The sequence below is a fragment of the Meles meles genome, chromosome 3 (genome assembly GCF_922984935.1).
Source record: "Meles meles chromosome 3, mMelMel3.1 paternal haplotype, whole genome shotgun sequence".
Lineage (NCBI taxonomy): Eukaryota > Metazoa > Chordata > Mammalia > Carnivora > Mustelidae > Meles > Meles meles.
The window spans coordinates 167635172-167656755 of record NC_060068.1 but is presented as its reverse complement, the minus strand read 5'-3'; the positions used below and the strand labels follow the sequence as shown (position 1 = coordinate 167656755).

The following is a 21584-nucleotide window of genomic DNA, read 5'->3' as shown; positions in this document are numbered from 1 at the left end:
TGAGCCGAAGGCAGAGGCTTAACCCACTGAGCCACCCAGGTGCCCCTACTCCCCAAATTCTCGTTATTCATTTTTAATTTGGAAAATTGAATGATATATTTGTATAAAAATAGAATATTTTTAGAAATTCTTTGTATTTAATAGCCTATTTATTCTCTCATAATATCTATGCCAATTATAAAATTTTAAGCATTTTTGATAGTGCATTTTATAAGAAATAAATTATCTTTGATTTCATTAATTTGATTATGATATCTCTGGTTGTATTTTTTTTTCCATGTCCCCCCATTCACAATACAGTCCAGGCAAAGAGCCTGGGCTGGGGTGTATATGGGTGGATTTACTCTGCCTCCTCTTTCTGTACAGTCAGTGTAAGAACACAGCCTGTGGTAAGCACCGGGAGGCTTCTGGCTGTATTTTTATTTGTATTTATCACACTTCAGGTTATCTGCACTTCTTGAATCTGTGGGCTTTCTTGTTTGTTTCCAGACATTTATAAAATTCTCAACCCTAATCTCTTAAAATACTTGCTGTGACCTAGTCTCTATTTCTCTGTCTCCACCTAGTCTCAAACATCTGTATATTTGAATGCTTTGTATTATCCCATAGGTTTCATGTGATCTATTTCATTTTTTCCCCTCATTTTTTTATATTTAAATTTATTATTTTTTTTCCATTTTATTTATTTTTTCAGCATAACAGTATTCATTGTTTTTGCACAACACCCAGTGCTCCATGCAAAACATGCCCTCCCCATTACCCACCACCTGTTCCCCCAACCTCCCACCCCTGACCCTTCAAAACCCTCAGGTTGTTTTTCAGAGTCCATAGTCTCTTATGGTTAGCCTCCCCTTCCATTTTTTTTTTTTTTAATAAACATATAATGTATTTTATTCCCAGGGGTACAGGTCTGTGAATCGCCAGGTTTACACACTTCACAGCACTCATGATAGCACATACCCTCCCCAATGTCCATAGCCCCCTCCCCCTCTCCCGCTCCCACCTCCCCCCAGCAACCCCCAGTTTGTTTTGTGAGATTAAGAGTCATTTATGGTTTGTCTCCCTCCCAATCCCATCTTGTTTCATTTATTCTTCTCCTATCCCCCTAATCCCCCATGTTGCTTCTCCATGTCCTCATATCAGGAAGATCATATGATAGTTGTCTTTCTCCGATTGACTTATTTCACTAAGCATGATACGCTCTAGTTCCATCCACGTCGTCGCAAATGGCAAGATTTCATTTCTTTTGATGGCTGCATAGTATTCCATTATGTATATATACCACCTCTTCTTTATCCATTCATCTGTTGATGGACATCTAGGTTCTTTCCATAGTATGGCTATTGTAGACATTGCTGCTATAAACATTCGGGTACACGTACCCCTTCGGATCACTATGTTTGTATCTTTAGGGTAAATACCCAGTAGTGCAATTGCTGGGTCATAGGGTAGTTCTATTTTCAGCATTTTGAGGAACCTCCATGCTGTTTTCCAGAGTGGTTGCACCAGCTTGCATTCCCACCAACAGTGGAGGAGGGTTCCCCTTTCTCCGCATCCTCGCCAGCATCTGTCATTTCCTGACTTGTTCATTTTAGCCATTCTGACTGGTGTGAGGTGATACCTCATTGTGGTTTTGATTTATATTTCCCTGACGCCGAGTGATGTGGAGCATTTTTTCATGTGTCTGTTCACCATCTGGATGTCTTCTTTGCAGAAATGTCTGTTCATATCTTCTGCCCATTTCTTGATTGGATTGTTTGTTCTTTGGGTGTTGAGTGTGCTAAGTTCCTTATAGATTTTGGATACTAGCCCTTTATCTGATATGTCGTTTGCAAATATCTTCTCCCATTCTGTCAGTTGTCTTTTGGTTTTGTTAACTGTTTCCTTTGCTGTGCAAAAGCTTTTGATCTTGATGAAATCCCAATAGTTCATTTTTGCCCTTGCTTCCCTTGCCTTTGCCATTGTTCCTAGGACGATGTTGCTACGGCTGAGGTCGAAGAGGTTGCTTCCTGCATTCTCCTCAAGGATTTGGATGGATTCCTTTCTCACATTGAGGTCCTTCATCCATTTGGAGTCTATTTTTGTGTGTGGTGTAAGGAAGTGGTCCAATTTCATTTTTCTGCATGTGGCTGTCCAATTTTCCCAGCACCATTTATTGAAGAGGCTGTCTTTTTTCCATTGGATATTCTTTCCTGCTTTGTCAAAGATTAGTAGACCATAGAGTTGAGGGTCGATTTCTGGGCTCTCTATTCTGTTCCATTGATCTCTGTGTCTGTTTTTGTGCCAGTACCATGCTGTCTTGATGATGACAGCTTTGTAATAGAGCTTGAAGTCCGGAATTGTGATGCCACCAACTTTGGCTTTCTTTTTCAATATTCCTTTGGCTATTCGAGGTCTTTTCTGGTTCCATATAAATTTTAGGATTATTTGTTCCATTTCTTTGAAAAAAATGGATGGTATTTTGATAGGGATTGCATTAAATGTGTAGATTGCTTTAGGTAGCATAGACATTTTCACAATATTTATTCTTCCAATCCAGGAGCATGGAACATTTTTCCATTTTTTTGTGTCTTCCTCAATTTCTTTCATGAGTACTTTATAATTTTCTGTGTATAGATTCTTAGCCTCTTTGGTTAGGTTTATTTCTAGGTATCTTATAGTTTTGGGTACAATTGTAAATGGGATTGACTCCTTAATTTCTCTTTCTTCTGTCTTGTTGTTGGTGTACAGAAATGCAACTGATTTCTGTGCATTGATTTTATATCCTGACACTTTACTGAATTCCTGTACAAGTTCTAGCAGTTTTAGAGTGGAGTCTTTTGGGTTTTCCACATATAGTATCATATCATCTGTGAAGAGTGATAGTTTGACTTCTTCTTTACCAATTTGGATGCCTTTAATTTCTTTTTGTTGTCTGATTGCTGAGGCTAGGACTTCTAGTACTATGTTGAATAGCAGTGGTGATAATGGACATCCCTGCCGTGTTCCTGACCTTAGCGGAAAAGCTTTCAGTTTTTCTCCATTGAGAATGATATTTGCGGTGGGTTTTTCATAGATGGCTTTGATAATATTGAGGTATGTGCCCTCTATCCCTACACTTTGAAGAGTTTTGATCAGGAAGGGATGCTGTACTTTGTCAAATGCTTTTTCAGGATCTATTGAGGGTATCATATGGTTCTTGTTCTTGCTTTTATTAATGTGTTCTATCACACTGATTGATTTGCGGATGTTGAACCAACCCTGCAGCCCTGGAATAAATCCCACTTGATCGTGGTGAATAATCCTTTTAATGTACTGTTGAATCCTATTGGCTAGTATTTTGGCGAGAATCATTGCGTCTGTGTTCATCAAGGATATTGGTCTGTAGTTCTCTTTTTGGTGGGATCCTTGTCTGGTTTTGGGATCAAGGTGATGCTGGCCTCATAAAATGAGTTTGGAAGTTTTGCTTCCATTTCTATTTTTTGGAACAGTTTCAGGAGAATAGGAATTAGTTCTTCTTTAAATGTTTGGTAGAATTCCCCTGGGAAGCCGTCTGGTGCTGGGCTTTTGTTTGTTTGGAGATTTTGGATGACTGTTTCAATCTCCTTACTGGTTATGGGCCTGTTCAGGTTTTCTATTTCTTCCTGGTTCAGTTGTGGTAGTTTATATGTCTCTAGGAATGCATCCATTTCTTCCAGATTGTCCAATTTGTTGGCGTAGAGTTGCTCATAGTATGTTCTTATAATTGTCTGTATTTCTTTGGTGTTAGTTGTGATCTCTCCTCTTTCATTCATGATTTTATTTATTTGGGTCCTTTCTCTTTTCTTTTTGATGAGTCTGGCCAGGGGTTTATCAATCTTATTGATTCTTTCAAAGAACCAGCTCCTAGTTTCATTGATTTTTTCTTTTGTTTTTTTTGGTTTCTATTTCATTGATTTCTGCTCTGATCTTTATGATTTCTCTTCTCCTGCTGGGTTTAGGGTTTCTTTCTTGTTCTTTCTCCAGCTCCTTTAGGTGTAGGGTTAGGTTGTGTACTTGAGACCTTTCTTGTTTCTTGAGAAAGTCTTGTACCGCTTTATATTTTCCTCTCAGGACTGCCTTTGCTGTGTCCCACAGATTTTGAACTGTTGTGTTTTCATTATCATTTGTTTCCATGAATTTTTTCAATTCTTCCTTAATTTCCTGGTTAACCCATTCATTCTTTAGAAGGATGCTATTTAGTCTCCATGTATTTGGGTTCTTTCCAGCTTTCCTCTTGTGATTGAGTTCTAGCTTCAGAGCATTGAAAATGCTCTGAAAATATGCAGGGAATGATCCTAATCTTTTGATACCGGTTGAGACCTGATTTGTGACCCAGGATGTGATCTATTCTGGAGAAGGTTCCATGTGCACTAGAGAAGAATGTGTATTCAGTTGCTTTGGGATGAAATGTTCTGAATAGATCTGTGATGTCCATCTGGTCCAGTGTGTCATTTAAGGCCTTTATTTCCTTGTTGATCTTTTGCTTGGATGATCTGTCCATTTCAGTGAGGGGAGTGTTCAAGTCCCCTACTATTATTGTATTATTATTGATGTGTTTCTTTGATTTTGTTATTAATTGGTTGATTAGTTGGCTGCTCCCATGTTAGGGGCATAGATATTTAAAATTGTTAGATCTTCTTGTTGGACAGACCCTTTGAGGAGGATATAGTGTCCTTCCTCATCTCTTATTATAGTCTTTGGCTTAAAATCTAATTGATCTGATATAAGGATTGCCACCCCAGCTTTCTTCTGATGCCCATTAGCATGGTAAATTGTTTTCCACCCCCTCACTTTAAATCTGGAGGTGTCTTCGCGTCTAAAATGAGTTTCTTGTAGGCAACATACTGATGGGTTTTGTTTTCCCCTCATTTTTGTACTTCAGTTAGGATAATTTATATAATTACAACTTCAAGTTCACTAATTCTTTCTTCAGTTGTGTCTATTCTGACTTTATGCCATAAAAGGCTGGGAGGGCATGTGCATATTATCTATGTAGACAGATGAGGATATATTAATTCTTATGCTTTCTATTTGGCTTGCTCATGATTTTTACTTCGTAAAACCCCCAAACAAAATTAATTAATTAATAATTAACTAATTAATTGATTTAAATTCCCAAACTAGTTCATTAATGTTGCTCAATTTTCTGATATCACCTATATGCCATAGTTAATTTTAAGTCTCTATTATTTTTAGGTCCTGAAAATTCTGAGTCTGATCTAGTTCTCTTCACTATTCTCCCTTCATGGTAGCTTGTATTTCCTTGCTTTTTGCATGTCTCATACTATTTGATTGAATGTCAGACACTATGTGAAAAAAGAAGAGAGAAACTGAGATAATAATATTTATACCCCAACATGGGCGCAACACTTACCATGAGGGACTGTGTCAGTCTACTTTATAGTTGGGTGGGTTTGGCTGGTTGGATAGTTTAGCTATATTCAGCATAAGACAGATTTAAAAAACCTCTAGTGATAAATTGCTGCTCTGATTTGCTTAGAGCAAGTCTGGACTGCCTTGGGCTTTCTTTCTATGTGTTCCTGGTCCAGCATTAGCTTTTGGCAGGCCCAGCAATGCTTTAGTAAATATGGGTTTCTCTTTGTGCTTTTATACTTCTCTCAGAAGAAGGTCACACTTACCACCCACTGTAAAAGTTACAATGGGAGAACAAGATTTCAGTTTCCCTGCTCCTAATTCAACCTGAAGAGGGTTCTGTTTCCCTGAGGTTTGAGTCTTTTTTTTTTTTAATATTTTATTTATTTATTTGACAGAGATCACAAGTGGGCAGAGAGGTAGGCAGAGAGAGAGGGGGAAACAGGCTCCCCGCGGAGCAGAGAGCCTGATGCAGGGCAATCCCAGGACCCGATATCATGACCAGAGCTGAAGGCAGAGGTTTAACCCACTGAGCCACCCAGGCGCCCCCTTGAGGGTTAAGTCTTAAGCTTGCTCAGCATCCTTGTCCCTCCAATAGAACTTCTTCCTATTCAGAGCAAAGTCTAAACCCCAAGAGTTATTTTGTTTGTTTGTTTGCTTGTTTTTTCTGGTTTTTTTTTTTCCTGGCACTCTCTCAGTTGTAGCAAGCCTTTTCTGCATACCGATGCATAGTCAGAGATTATTATATATACTGCTCAGCCCAAGGGGCAGAGAGCTTAAAGCCATGGAATTAAAGAGTCTGCGGTAGGTAAATTTTCTGTACTCTCCAGAGCAGTACAGAGCTCTTTCCTTGGGTTAATGCCATCTTTCTACTCCCACGGCCCAGTGACCAGGGTATATGTGTGGTTTTCCTGAATACTCAGTGCAAATGACTATTACCTTATAGAATACAGATCTTGGAAAATAGGCAGATTGCTTTAGTTCTCCTTCACCATCAATCATTGGCAGGCCATGCCTCCTATGCAGGACATATTTCTACCCTCAATTTCTCATTTCTTCCATGAGTACCTGAGCTATAAAAAGGTTTGACAAATGCATGAAAATCTCTTAAGCCTGAGGTTTGCAGAGATTCTAAATTATCATGCTAGACATTTTGGTATTTAATAATTCATTAAAATTTACGTTGTTCTCATCCAAATTAATTTTATAATAGCTAAGTCTACTTTCCATTGTCATATCTTAGATGAAGCCCTTTATGTGTACCATCTTTTGTCAGAAAGGCATGTTATCCATTGGATTTTTTTTCACCAGATATCCCTGTGGTCTTGATGATAAGACTTGTTCCCATTTGTAACATAGAGGTGTTTTGTTTTGTTTTGTTTTGGCTGCTTTTTCTGTTTTATGCAAAAAAAGAAATTTTACTCTTTAATTTTATTTTTTTTTATTTTTTTTTTTTAGATTTTATTTATTTATTTGACAGAGAGAGATCACAAGTAGGCAGAGAGGCAGGCAGAGAGAGTGAGAGGGAAGCAGGCTCCCTCTTTAATTTTAAAACATAATTTTAGAAAGATGTATGGTGTTAAGTACAAAATTTGCTTGGTTTGCACTCTTACTAATGGGTGACATAGTCACATTTTTCTTCTCATTCTATTTCTAATAGTCATATAAAAAATGGATATTTGACTTTGTTTCATGCTAAAAAATCATAAATCCACATATGTAACCATTCTTCTTTTTTTTTTTAAGATTTTATTTATTTATTTGACAGACATCACAAGTAGGCAGAGCAGCAGGCAGAGAGAGAGAGAGAAGAGGAAGCAGGCTCCCTGATGAGCAGAGAGCCCGATGTGGCGCTCGATCTCAGGACCCTAGGATCATGACCCGAGCCAAAGGCAGAGGATTTAACTCACTGAGCCACCCAGGCACCCCTGTGACCATTCTTGATAAAGTCAATCATGTTATAATTATTTCCAAAGAGCTACAATATAGAGAAAAAAAAGAATGGACTCTGAATTGTTCATTGTCAGTGAAGCTTCCTTATAGGTATGTACACACAGGTACACAGATATACTACAAACGTATCCATCTAGATGCTTCATTTTTACAACTCTACTTTCATCTCCCATTCGCAGAGAGACACTTTTGAGACTTTCACATATATTTGTTTTCTCTAGAAGTTTCCAGTTAATCTCAGACATTGAATGAGGGTCAGAGGCAATCTGTTGGTATACTGATATTTGTCCTATGACAAAGTGATGTTACTGCAAGTCTTTTTAAGAGGACTTTAGCCAAGTTTCTTTCAAATCCAACAAAAGTTGTTTAAAATTAATTTAGATAGAGTGTGTGGATCATTAAACTTTTCATTGAAACTGAATAGCAGAAATAAGTTAGGTTTCAAGGAAGAGAGAATACTACGGCACTAAGGAAGAGAGTGTCCTTTTTGACTTTGCAGAGGCAAAATGCTTGACTAAATAGATGATAAGCATACTTCGAATATTTATAATAGTTTTACAAAAAACCCAGGGTGGTCATGCTACCTGTAATAATGAAAATTACAATCTTTTCACCTACAGACTTATTTCAAATAATAATGTGTAAGTGTTCTTTCAAGGAGAACTAATAATTATATTTATATTTCTTTCATACACAGAGGTAATAGCAAGTTATTCATGGATTTTAATGAAACATGCATATTTTCAATCCCTGCTTAGCAGTTCTAGACTTACCACTATATGCTTTATAGTTTCTCAGTGTATTTTTCAGGTAACCTTTTTATTATAAATTTTTAAATTAAAATTATAAGTTAAGTCCAGAGCAGTACAAAAACATAACTGCTGTGGCGATGCTTTTACATGAATTAAACATGCATATAAGACCAGCACCCGCAGGAAGAAACAGAATACTACCAGATACATATAACATATTACCAGATACCTCAAAGTTTCCTTCATACTCTTTTTGTTGGTGACTACAATTACCCTTCTCCCAAAATGAATAACAATCTCAGAATTTAAAATAATATAATGCTTTTGCCATGTTTGCACTTAATATCAAAGGAATCAACCAATCTGTACTATTTCTTTCTAGCTGATTTTTCTTAATATATTGCATATGATACTCATCCATATTACTACATTTGATTATCATTTGTTCGTTCTCATTACTGAATAGGATTCCCTTGCATGTATGTATCACTGTTCATTAATCAGTTCTACTGCAGATGGACCTTTGGCTACTTTCCAAATGTTAACTGTTACAAATATTGCCTAATATGAATGGATTTGTTAATGTGCTTGGCTGGACATATATGGTTAGGATACACACAGAAGTGAAGTTAATTGGTCAAAATTAGTAGGTTAGCTATAATAAATACTACCAATCACCTTTGTAAAGTTTTATTAATTTACATATCTAAGAACAGTATGTGAAAACGCCAGTTGTTCCATGTTCTTCCAATATGTGGAATTTTCTATTATTTTCACTTATTCTTCTAGTGAGATCACATTCCTCTTTCAATCTGCATTCACTAACTTATGACTAATGAAATAAAGTATTCTTTCATTATGTTTTATGTCCATTTGAATATTATCTTTTATAAAGAGATCATTTGAATTTTTTGCTAATTGTTTTAGAGTACCTTACATTTTATTGCTTTATGGATGCTGTTTATATATTCTGGAAATATTCATCATTATATACACACATGTATCAATGTGCATGTATTTTATATCTACATTATTAAGTAGCCTAGAACATAGTTCTCTAATATTTATGCATTTATGTTAATCCGGAGAAATACTAAGAGTTGAGAAAGATGAAAGACGTAGAAGACTATTGAAAGGTCATCTTGATGTTATTTCCTTGAAATATCTCTTACGTCATGACAATACATTAATTTGATGTTCCTGGGGCAAAAACCCCATGTTAGGAAATATTTTTCCACACACAAAAAAAATCTCCACTCTCATTTTGGCCATGAATTCTTGCTTCATGTTTTCCATTTGATCTTCAAAGGACACTATACTCAATCTTTCGTATACTACTTTTCATCAAAATCTGTAAGTCAATTTCTAGAATTAACGTTTCCTTGTTTTTTGTTTGTTTGTTTGTTTGTTTTACCTACCCAATGTTTTGTCTCTTAATCTTCTGTGGCCTGCCTTATGATTTTTTTTTTACATTATAAAATTCAACTTTAATATAATTAGAGCATGTTTTCATATATCCCATCTCTTATTTCTCATGTCAAGCTTATTACATTTGTCTTTTCACTATTCTCAGATTGATATTCATGAAGATCAAAAATTTAGTAAGGGATGCATCTGAGACTCAATACTAATGCTTTTTCATTTTAGTTTTTTAATGCCTTTTTAAAAATTCTGGATAACATTCTTTTTTATTATCTTAATAGAAATTTTGTGTATTAATTTTTTCTTTGACTAGAATAATATTAAACTATAGCATTCAATTCTACCTCTGATATAACCCAGTTATTTATTTTCCTTTTACATTTCTTTCTTACTTTGTCACCTCACATCTCCATAATTTCATTCCCATGCTAACTGCTCCATGCGACTTTCATCTATCTTCCTTCCCAACCATCCTATACAAGGCTAACAGAAATATCTTTTATGAAGATAAATCTACTTACCTTTAAATATCTTCATAAGAATAACCCACTTAAAATCTTTCAGTAGTAATTGAATGTCTGGCATTTAGACAGAGTCTTCCAAGATTTGATTGAACCTTATCTTATTAACTTAAGCCTTAATACGGTGGTGTAGTTGGACCATGACATTGAATTAAATAATATCCTTATAGTAGTAAGGAAAAATTCTTCTTAAATTATTGTCCCATACTTAAGAAGTATCTTCATTTAATAACTACTTACCACATAAAAATTATTTTTCTCTAAAACACAACTTATAATTGTTTTTCTTCTTAGTTGCAAGTCTTCTGAAAACTTGTATAAGTAACTGATGAAGATAGGATAATATGTAATCGAAAAATATTGCATTCTCCATCTAATCACTGTCTGTGCTTAGTATATGTCTTGTTCTTTTAGAAGTAATTTTTAAAAATCACATTTTTCAAAGGTCATTTGAGATTACTTTAGAGCAGACTTAGAATGAAAACAGGGATTTTATTTCAATATTGACACTCTGCAATATTCCTGCTCAAATTCCCTTGTGATCATACTACATTGTTTATGTCAGAGCGTAGAGAGTTAGTATTAAATATTGGTCTTGAAAAGACCCCAGGGGATTTAAGTAAATCTTAGAGTCCTTTCTGTCTGAGTTTTTAGGTTATCTACAAGAAAATAGTCTTATTTCATTTAAAAATTTCACATCTAAATAAAAGCTGGTTATTTTATTTCCAGGGAAAATAATTTTTTCTGAACTTCCAGCTAAGGATACTTCAGAATAGTTTTGTCTTTGTAATAAAATTTTTCATGTAAGTCACAGTGTACTTTAAGTCATTTCTTGTAATTTAGAGAATAATATACATACCATATTTATTTTCATATCTCATATTTGTTACTGTTACTGTTCACTGTTTTACTTCTTAAAGATTACCTGGCACAGAGCAAGTACTTAAGAAATACTGTGTTGGGCGCCTGGGTGACTCAGTTGGTTAAGCAACTGCCTTTGGCTCAGGTCATGATCCTGGAGTCCCAGAATCAAGTTCTGTACCGGGATCCCAGCTCCATGAGGAGTCTGCTTCTCCTTCTGAATTTCTCTCCTCTCATGTTCTCTCTCTCTTTCTCAAATAAATAAATAAATAATTTAAAAACCAAGGAAACATTGTTAATGAAATTAGCAAATCCATTTACATTTGACCACATTATCTAACTTCTCAATTTCTTGTAAATTTTTGTGAAGTAGAAATAATAAAATGTATAAAACACAGAATTATTATTAACTGAGATATTGAACATAAAGCAATTCAGAATACAAAAGGCATTGCAAACTTTCAATAAGTGGGAGCATTCTTTACTATGGCTTAAAAATATTTTCAGAACTTTCTTGATGAATCTTAATCAGTGTAGGTTACTATACTCAGTTTTAATTATTTAGTTCATCAATTCCACCCTGAAAATACAAAGGCTTTTCTAGCATTCATAGTGTTCATAGAGAACACTACTGAGAATACAGTGCTAACTGATGCAATTTATATGGGAAATCACAAAATTATTTTTGAACAATAACAACAGTGTTATAATAAGTGTATATAATAGTTTCCTAGAGATTTCATAAAAAAAATAGCCACAAACCTAATGGCTTAAAATAACAGGAATTTATTCTATCACAGTTCAAGAGACTGGAGTATGAAATGGAGGTATCAACAGGATTGCTTCCTTCAGGATACTCTAAAGGAGTTGTTTTCAAAGATGTGATAGACCTATACTCTGAAAACTAAAAAATACTGATGAAATAAATTGAAGATAACACAAAGCAATGGAAAGATATTCCATGCTCATGGATTAGAAGAACAAATATTGCTTCCAAAGCAATCTACACATTTAATGTAATCTTTATCAAAATATCAACAGCATTTTTCACAGACCTAAAACAATTAAAATATGTATAGAACCACAAAAGACCCCAAGGAGCAAAAGCAAGCTTGAAAAAGCAAAGCAAAGCTAGAGGTGTCACAATTCCAGACTTCAAGTTATATTATTAATGCTATAGTGATCAAAATAGTATGGTACTGGCACAAAAATAGACACTTACATCACTGGAACAGAATAGAAAACTCAGAAATGAACCCCAAACTATTTGGTCAATTAGTCTTTGACAAAGCAGGGAAGATTATCCAATGGAGGGGAGATCAGTCTCTTCAACACATGGTGTTGGAAAACTGGACAGCATCAAGCAAAAGAAAGAAATTGGACCACTTTCTTATACCAAATACAAAAATAAATTCATAATGGATTAAAGACCTGAATGTGAGAACTGAAACCATAAAAATCCTAGAGGAGAACACAGGCAGACAGTAACCTCTTTGACATTGGCCATAGCAACTTCCTTGTAGATATGACTTCTGCAACTTCCTTGTAGATATGACTCCTGAGGCAAGGAAAACAAAAGCAAAAATAAAATATTTGGACCTCATCAAGATAAAAAAAATTCTGCACAGTGAAGGAAACAATCAATAAAACTAAAAGGCAATTCATTGAATAGAAGAAGATATTTGTAAATGACCTATATGATAAAGGGTTAGTATCCAAAATGAATAAAGAACTTACAAAACTCAACAACCAAAAAACAAATAATGCAATTAAAAATGGGCAGAAGACATGGATAGGCATTTTTTCAAAGGAGACATACAGATGGCCAACAGAAATTGAATTTTTTCCTTATGATTGGCACTGTTACGTTTATTTTCACAGATATTTTCCATTAAACATTTTATATTTAGCTTTAATTTGACGTCTACATTTAGGTCTACAGTCCATTTTTAAAAACTAATATATATAAAACTTCATATACATATATATGTACATATACATACAAATATATAAACTACTTATACATACACACATATATTAAAACTAATATATTTAAAACTTCATATACATATATATAAAAGGAATGGGTCAAAAATTTTAAATATATACACACACATATGTATATATACACACACATACATTTGTATATATACACACACATACATTTTTATTAATTCTTCTTTAGAGCCACTTCAATTCATAGCAAAATTGAGCAGAAGGTATAGATCTTCCATTGTAAAGGGTTTCTAACAGTTCCAGAGGCATTTGCTGAAGATTCTTTCTCTCTTTAAGCTTCCTTACACTTTCTAAAATATTTTTTTATTCATTCATTTGAGAGAGAGAGAGAGTGAGCAAGAGAGCTAACAAGAGCATGAGCTCTTCAAAGATTTCTTCAAAGATTTGAAGAGACTCTTTTGAAGATCTCCAAAGGTTTCTCTATGTAGCTTCATTTTTATCTGATGTTATGCCCTGACAATCGTAACTATCTTTACATCTTGAAAATCTCTCTGTGTCTCTTCAACTCAGCAAGAATGCCAGGCTTTCTTGGAATGCCTCTCCCTCCCTTGAGTCCAGAAAATTTATCCACAGAATAAGCAAGGAAAATCACAGGATTCTTCTGGATTCACTTGCCTCAAGTATCACAGTCCTGTGCTTTTGTTTCCCCATGTCTGATAACATCTCATACTGATGTTTGGATTTCCTGGCATATGTGGTGATGGTAGAAGGGACATAATTACTGTAGTAGTTAATTTTCCATAGACAGAAGAAGGAATTCATACAGTGCCTTTACATGTATTAATTTATGTAATCCTCACAGGACCAAGAAGAAAATTGTATCAAATTATTCTATTGTCAACTTGGTTAAACTGGGAACAAGATTTTCCAAAATCCAATTTCCTGTCTATTCATAGACATTCATAGGTTAATGTTAACTAAATCAGTAACTTTCTTTCACAAGGTGTGTGATGAAGAAGTGTGAAACTGGCCATCCCTCCCTGAGTGTAGCTGTGGTTAGATCTGATGACAGATGTGAGGCACTGAGAGCTTTCAGAGTGTCCCACTGATTCAACTCATTGTTCAGTTCTTTCTGAGTGCCAGTTCTACTATCTAACAACAAATCCTGGTCCATCACTGGGCTTTGGATAGAGACTCACAGAGGCCATGGGTTCACACCCCTCCTCTCATAGTTCCATCTTTGTACTTCCTTTTCTGTAGCTGCATGTGCTTCTCAGACTGACAACATGTGACTCAGCTGAGTCGCTCTCACCCGTGTTCTGATATTCACTTTTCTTTCTCTTTTCACAATTGCACAAGCTTTAATTCCTATAATAAATTACTTCTCACCAATGCATTGCGGTTCCATTTCCATTAGTTAACCTTTGCTGATACAGAAGGAATTATGATGATCTCTAGTTTTTAAATAAGTAAAATAAGAAATGGAAGTAATTTTCATTTTTTTAAACATGAAAAATCTAACGGATGGTAGAGCTAGGATTTAAATCCAGGAAGTCTGTTTCCAAAATCCATTATCTTATTCGTCATGTCATATTGACTCTTTAAACCTCTGCACTTAACAGTAGTAATGAAATATCTGTCATTTTTAAACACAACATTTTTATGACAATATATGTTGAAATATTCAGGGATTTTTATTTATTGCCACTTCTCACATGTACATAATGGCTACAGAATATTAAAATTAAATTCAAGACTGTATTTTATTTTTGTTTTATGTCAGCGGTAATGTATATAAAGATAGTCATTTTGTGAATAAAAATATTAAGGAATGGACTATCTGAAAAAGATATCTAAGTGTGAAATAATTATTGATATGAATTTTTATAAATTCAAATATAAATTTATATTATCTTATATTAACCTTACAATTTTCTCTGTCATAATTATGCCATGAGTTCTATTTCTCTTAAGAATTTACTTTTAAATAGGCATACTCATTATGTATTTTATGTGGAGGAGTAGAGACTTCAGTAGCTTTTTTTGTAAGATTTTATTTATTTATTTGACAGAGAGAGAGGCAGAACCACAGGCAGAGGAAGAGGAAGAACCGGGGTCACTACTGAGCAGAGAGCCTGATGTGGGATTAGATCCCAGGATCCTGGGATTATGACCTGAGCTGAAGGCAGACACTTAATCGATTTAGCCACCCTTGGTGTCCCAAGACTCCAGTTATTAAATAATGATCTAAAATGTCTAAAAATATGTAATATTTCAGTGAACTCTTACATTCATAATAAATTAAAATAAATAATGCATGGTTACATTTGTGCATTTACTAAATGTGTAGATAAAGTGTCTTATTAACTTATATTGTTGTTCCTAAACACAAAATAATTTTTAAAAAGTAGAAAATATTTTACCGCTTTACTTACTTATTCAAGATATATACAATTTCTTCAATGTTTCAGGTTCCTAAATTTTATAAGCAATGCTTTTCATTTGTGTTGATTGTCTTGTTAAATGCAAGATTATATATTATATATAATTCACATCACTAGGCACTTAATTGTGTGGATAAAGTTTACACAGTGTCAACTGAATTTGCAAATTATTATAATAGCAGTTTAAAATATGCTGTCGTTTGTTAGACAATTAGCAGGGATTAGCAGGGTGCCTAGTTCAAACAAGAGAATACTGATAAAACTACCTTAGTACTTTATTTCTGTTTGTTAAAAAAAAAAAATCTACATTTAATTTTCAAATGAACAGATTTAATTGTTGTTTTCATTTGCAAAAGACTTCATAGATTCTCAAATACACACTTGATTTTAAATTGCCAAAGACTTAGAAATTAAAAAAATATATATATAAAATAATATATACATAAAACAAATATTATAAGGGCACTTCATGGGATGTTAGAACACAGAGCTACCTCTCCTGGACCTATAAATTGGTTTATAAATGATTTTGAACCACTGCTTTCTCATCTGTAATATATAAAGGAAGAGAATGAAGTAATCTCTTCCGCTATAAAATTATATGAGCTTTGATCTAAGTAGTTAACATTTTGAAATATTCCCAATGTATTTTCACTGCCTCATTGGTCATTTTTACTCTGAAAAATTCTACTAGTGAAGCAGGGCAGGAAGATGAATCTTAGCGATCCAAAGAAATATCAATATTGCCAGCAGTAAAATGACATCACATAAATTTAACTTTTAGAGCACACCTTTAAAAGAAACTCACAACCAAATAATGGCCTGAGAGTAGAGGATATCCAATTACTGAGGCTACAGAAATTTGGTTTTGTTTTCAATTTGAAAGTCCTTTCTTGGGGCACCTGGGTGGCTTAGTGGGTCAGGCCTCTGCCTTCAGCTCAGGTGGTGTTCTCCGGGTCCTGGGATTGAGCTTCAGCTCAGGTGGTGATCTCGGGGCCCTGGGATCGAGCCCCGCATTGGCTCTCTGCTCAGCGGGGAGCCTGCTTCCCTCCTTCTCTCTGCCTGCCTCTCTGCCTACTTGTGATCTCTCTCTCTGTGTCAAATAAATAAAATCTTTAAAAAAATCCTTTCTTAGAGATCATTGGTTATAATTTATATTATAATTATAAATTTTATACAATTTAAATTATTTATACTTGGGTAAGCAGCCCATCATAACAAAATTATAGCTAAACCTGCTTTCGCAGCATGAGAATTTCGGATTTTTGTATGTGAGATTTGGTAGTTAATATTAGTCATTTTGGGCTGCCATAACAAAATAATATAGACTAGGTGGCCTGGAAGACAGCAATGTATTTTCTCACCGTTCTGGATTCTAGAAGTCCAAGATCAAGATGCCAACATGGTCAGTTTCTGGTGCGATCTCTGTTCCTAGCTTTCAGATGGCAGTCTTCTTGCTGGGTCTGCCTCTGGTGGGGAGAAGTGAGGGAGAAAGTCCACTGGTATCTCTTCTTATTAGGGTTCTGATCCCATCATGAGAGCCTCACCTCCATGACCTCATCTAAACCCAGTTATCTCTCAAAGGTCACATCTCTAATTGCCATCCCATCTGGAGTTAAATGACTTTAACATATAAAACTGAGGAGCACACAATGCAGTGCATAGTCATGGTGTTCCTATCATTTCAGGTTTACACTTCATATCCTTTTGACTTCATTTTAGCCTCAAAGACTCTTTTTTTTTTACTTTTTCGGAAATATATCCGTATGTGTAAATGGGTATCTCCCTACCTCCTGGGGAGTTGAGTTTCACTAGAATACATCTTCTATGTATTATATGTTCTCATCTTGTAGCTTTCTCCCTACTCTTTCAATCTGCTAATGATATTTTGCCTTATGTATGTGAACTGCTATACATTTTATTTTTATTTTTTTTTTCTGTTTGAATCAACTTTGTCCATTCCAAAGTGTTTCTTCAAAAATAAAAATTTAGACTCAAAAATAATAACCAGTTTATATTTCTTTCAGCAAATTACAGTTATATTTTCCAAGATATCTTACTCAAAGACAAGGATTTTTTCAAACTGTATGTTCAGTTGAAAGAAATTGCTTTTTCAGTTACAAATATCATGAAAATTACATAACTTATAAGCAGATATTGACTTTATAAAATGAACATGGAAATTTATTGACCACAGTGTATATCTTTATCCAGGCAACTTGAGAAATAATTAATCTTGATATTCATAGAAAATTTAAATCAATAAATGCATTATTACTTATGGCTAAAAACTATAAGCAAACAGTGAGAAGCCTTAATATTATCATCTTGTGAACTGCTTTGACATTTTAAGAATTTCCTTTAAGACTTTAAGGCTTCAGGGGCGCCTTGGTGGCTCAGTGGGTTAAAGCCTCTGCCTTCGGCTCAGGTCATGATCTCAGGGTCCTGGGATCTGCCTTCGGCTCAGGTCATGATCTCAGGGTCCTGGGATCGAGCCCCACACCGGGCTCTCTGCTCAGTGGGGAGCCTGCTTCCCCCTGTCTCTCTGCCTGCCTCTCTGCCTACTTGTGATCTCTGTCTGCCAAATAAATAAATAAAATCTTTAAAAAAATTTATTAAAAAAAGACTTAAGTCTTCAGTTCTAAAGAGTATCATCACTTAAAATTACTTAGCAAACCAAAGTATGTGTTATGTTATGTCCAAGATCAGATCAGAACCATATGGAAAAGCGTTAGGTAACTGGCCAAATCAAAGCCCAATAGGTGACACTGTATTTAGGCTTTTATTCATTTAATTGAATAAAAAATTTTAATATTCAAAAAATTCATAGTGCCCCTTTTATTTTTACATCCACTTGAACTTTGGTTTTAAATAATAGGGTGTGTTCCTTATACCACCAACAAATTTTCATGCAAGATTTAACTGCTTCGTATACTGATGTGAGGTGACATGAATTCTGATACCTGTCTTTTCTTTGTGACCTTAAGAATTTAGACTTAATAAAAAAATTGATTTTAACTATCGAAGCATTGAGTCAGATGTTGCAGGGATAGAAGGCCAAAGTAAACACTGTCTTTGCACGTAAGGAGTTCATCACTCCTTTCAGGTGTAGATGAAAGTAAGAAAACTCTGGAAGCTATCATAATACAGCATAGGCTATACAGGCCTTTGAAGAGATTGTTTAAAATTAGAAAACTAAAAAGGAGGTAAATATCCTAGTGATGAGACAGCATTCAAGGTGGAATTCCAAATTTATATAGAATTTCAAAAGACAGAAATGGAGAGTGGGTCAAAGGGCACAGTAGTCCGAGAAACAGCAGGGGAGGAAGGGGAAATGAGTAAAATAAGAAACATGCTCAGAAAGAGCAAGTCAGAAAAGTGTTATTCTAGAGTGAGCACATGTAGAGGAATAATAGTGTATAAAAATGGAAAAGTAGTTTAGAATCATATCGTAGACTAATTTAATTGCCAGAACTTTATTGACTAACTCAAAAAACAATTTATTTTAGAATACAATTTCAGAGGCCATATCACATTAAGAACACATACTTCACATTCCAAGAAACATCAGGCCTCAGGAGTATGCTGTCTTAGAGGAAAACAGAAACAAATGGCGTAATTACAAGAAGATACCTAAATACACTTATATGATTCTCAGAACTCTATGACAGAGAGGTGCCCAGTACTTGAGGATATATGACATATCTGACTTCTTCAGAAGGATCAAAGAATTATCCAAAGAATAAGATTTGAGTTCAGAAAGATAGAGGTAGGAGGAGGACAACAGAGTATTGCATGCATGTGAAAATATATGTGTCTAATAAAAGGCCAATGCAGGTTTATCACAGATGGATAATTGTTGTTCTGTTATATGGGAGGTGGGAAAGATAAGCTATTTCCAGGTGCTGTAGGATCTTTTATTTGCTCTTCATTCTAAAAGTAATAAGGAATTATTTAAGTGAATAATAAGAGGAAGATGTGTATTATCAAATTTCATTTTAAAAACCTCTCACTGAGTGTTATGAGTGAAGTTATGAGTCTTATGAGTGAAGAAGAGTTGGGAAAGACAAGGGGTTTGGAGGAAGGGAAATGAAAATGTCACCACAGTGGACTAGTTGAGAGATAGTGATTGTACCACATAAGTGTTTCAGAGATAGATACGTGTGTACTATTTAAGAAATATTTAGATTGAAAATGGAAAGTACACGGTGGAAAATTAGAAATTAGAGAAACAGAGTTATCCAAAGTTATTCTTTGCACTGGACTATAATACGTTTTGTTGAATGATGGTTATATTCATTGCGATGGATAATCCAGATGAAACTGAAAAATAAAATCCTTTAAAAGGGGCGCCTGGGTAGCTCAGTGGGTTAAGCCTCTGCCTTCGGTCAGGTCATGATCTCAGGGTCTTGGGATCCAGTCCCGCATCAGGCTCTCTGCTCCACAGGGAGCCTGCTTCTCCTCTTTCTCTCTCTCTCTCTCTCTCTGCCTGCCTCTCTGCCTACTTGTGATCTCTCTGTCAAATAAATAAATAAAAATCTGTTTAATCAAAAAAAATCCTTTAAAGGAAGAAGTCAACAAACTCAGCTTCAGTAGTTATGGGGCTCCTTTGAAATAGGCATCCAAGCGCTCTCTGCTTGGGGGAGAGCCTGCTTCCCCCTCTCTCTCTGCCTGCTTCTCTGCCTACTTGTGATCTTTGTCTGTCAAATAAACAAATAAAATCTTAAAAAAAAAAAAAAAAAGAAATAGGCATCCAAGCAAAACTGAAGATTGCAAAGAGTGAGTCTGGAGTTGGAGATAGAATTCAGCACATAATCTTTGCACAGGTAATTATGGGGTTTGAAGCTGTAAATGAACACTGCTAGGGAACAATAAAAATGTAAAAATGTACCCCAAAATGTTGACCAAGTAAGGTGGGGAAAAATGTGAAAGGAGATTAGAAAAGGATAAATGAGTGTTAAGAAAATGTTAAGAGTGTGATGTCACAGTACTGTTTCAAGAAAGACTCAACGAGAGCAGTAAATGCTGAGACAGTAAGTAAAAGAATATTGACCACTAGCTTTCCAGGTGGAGAAATCAATGAAGATGTTAGAAACGCTGCTTCAGGGATGTTATGGTCTAGACAAGTGATTGTTCTGGGTTAAAGAGAAAGGGGCAGGGGCGCCTGGGTGGCTCAGTGGATTACGCCGCTGCCTTCGGCTCAGGTCATGATCTCAGGGTCCTGGGATCGAGCCCCGCATCGGGCTCTCTGCTCCGCGGGGAGCCTGCTTCCTCCTCTCTCTCTGCCTGCCTCTCTGCCTACTTGTGATCTCTCTCTCTGTCAAATAAATAAATAAAATCTTAAAAAAAAAAAAAAAGAGAGAAAGGGGCAAATAAGGAAATGGAGCCAGTGTTTATAGGTACCTATTTCAAGGATTGGTCTACATGGGGGTGGCAAATCTATAATTGGAGAAACATACAATTAAAATGGAGGATTTTTAAAAATTGGACTATTGAGTATATTCAGTAGGAAAAATGGATTTGAAGAGAAACAGGATCATTCCACTTGGGACATGGCATAAAATATTATTTTTTTCCTTAAAAAATGACAAAATCTCCTTTGAAAGTTAATATACCCAAAGTAAAATGATGAGTTAAGCCCCTCTTGAAAGAGGCAAAAGAAAAAAAGAGCAGATGCACTCATGTGAACCTGTGAACTTTCAGAGTTGATGTGTATTGATGGCAAAGAGATAGAAATAGAAAAATAAGGGAACTGATGTAATAGTTTTGAAAAGATAGCATCGATTGCCACTGGTAGATATTTTTACTTGGAAATTGGAGAGACTTGTGGCAATTAAAGAGAATGTCAAGGATAAAATCCTTGGTGTCTGAAAGTAGATGATGAAATGATTCATAGGGATGATGACTATTACCTCACAGATAAGCTGAGTAACTGCAATTAGAATTTTATCATCACCTTCACTTCAAAAATTTGTTCTTATGAAGTTCACTAATGACTTCCATATTGCTAAGTCCAATGATCAGTTTTCTAACTTCATTTTCCTTGGAACAGTTAGCAGCATTTAATATGAGCTTTCAGTCCTTAAAATCCTTTCCCTATCTGACTTTAGGAAACACTCCTCTGAATTTTCCAAAGGGATTATAATCCTTTTCTGATTTCTTGGCAAAATTTTGCAGAAATCCAGGGCTCAGTTCTTGGGTTCCTCCATTTTTCTACTTCCTGGGTGATATTTTCTATTAAAAGCTTGATGCAATATCTGTAGGCTAGCAACTCCCACATTAGTATCTTAACCCTGAACTCT

The 21584-nt window shown here is 35.1% G+C and overlaps 1 non-coding gene across 1 annotated transcript; it reads right to left on the bottom strand.

Annotated features, from left to right (window-relative positions):
• Positions 1-275: 275 nt before the first annotated feature.
• On the bottom strand, positions 276-406 carry LOC123939553. Its single transcript, XR_006817918.1, has one exon. It is a non-coding gene; the product is annotated as a small nucleolar RNA SNORA51 (small nucleolar RNA).
• Positions 407-21584: the final 21178 nt, after the last annotated feature.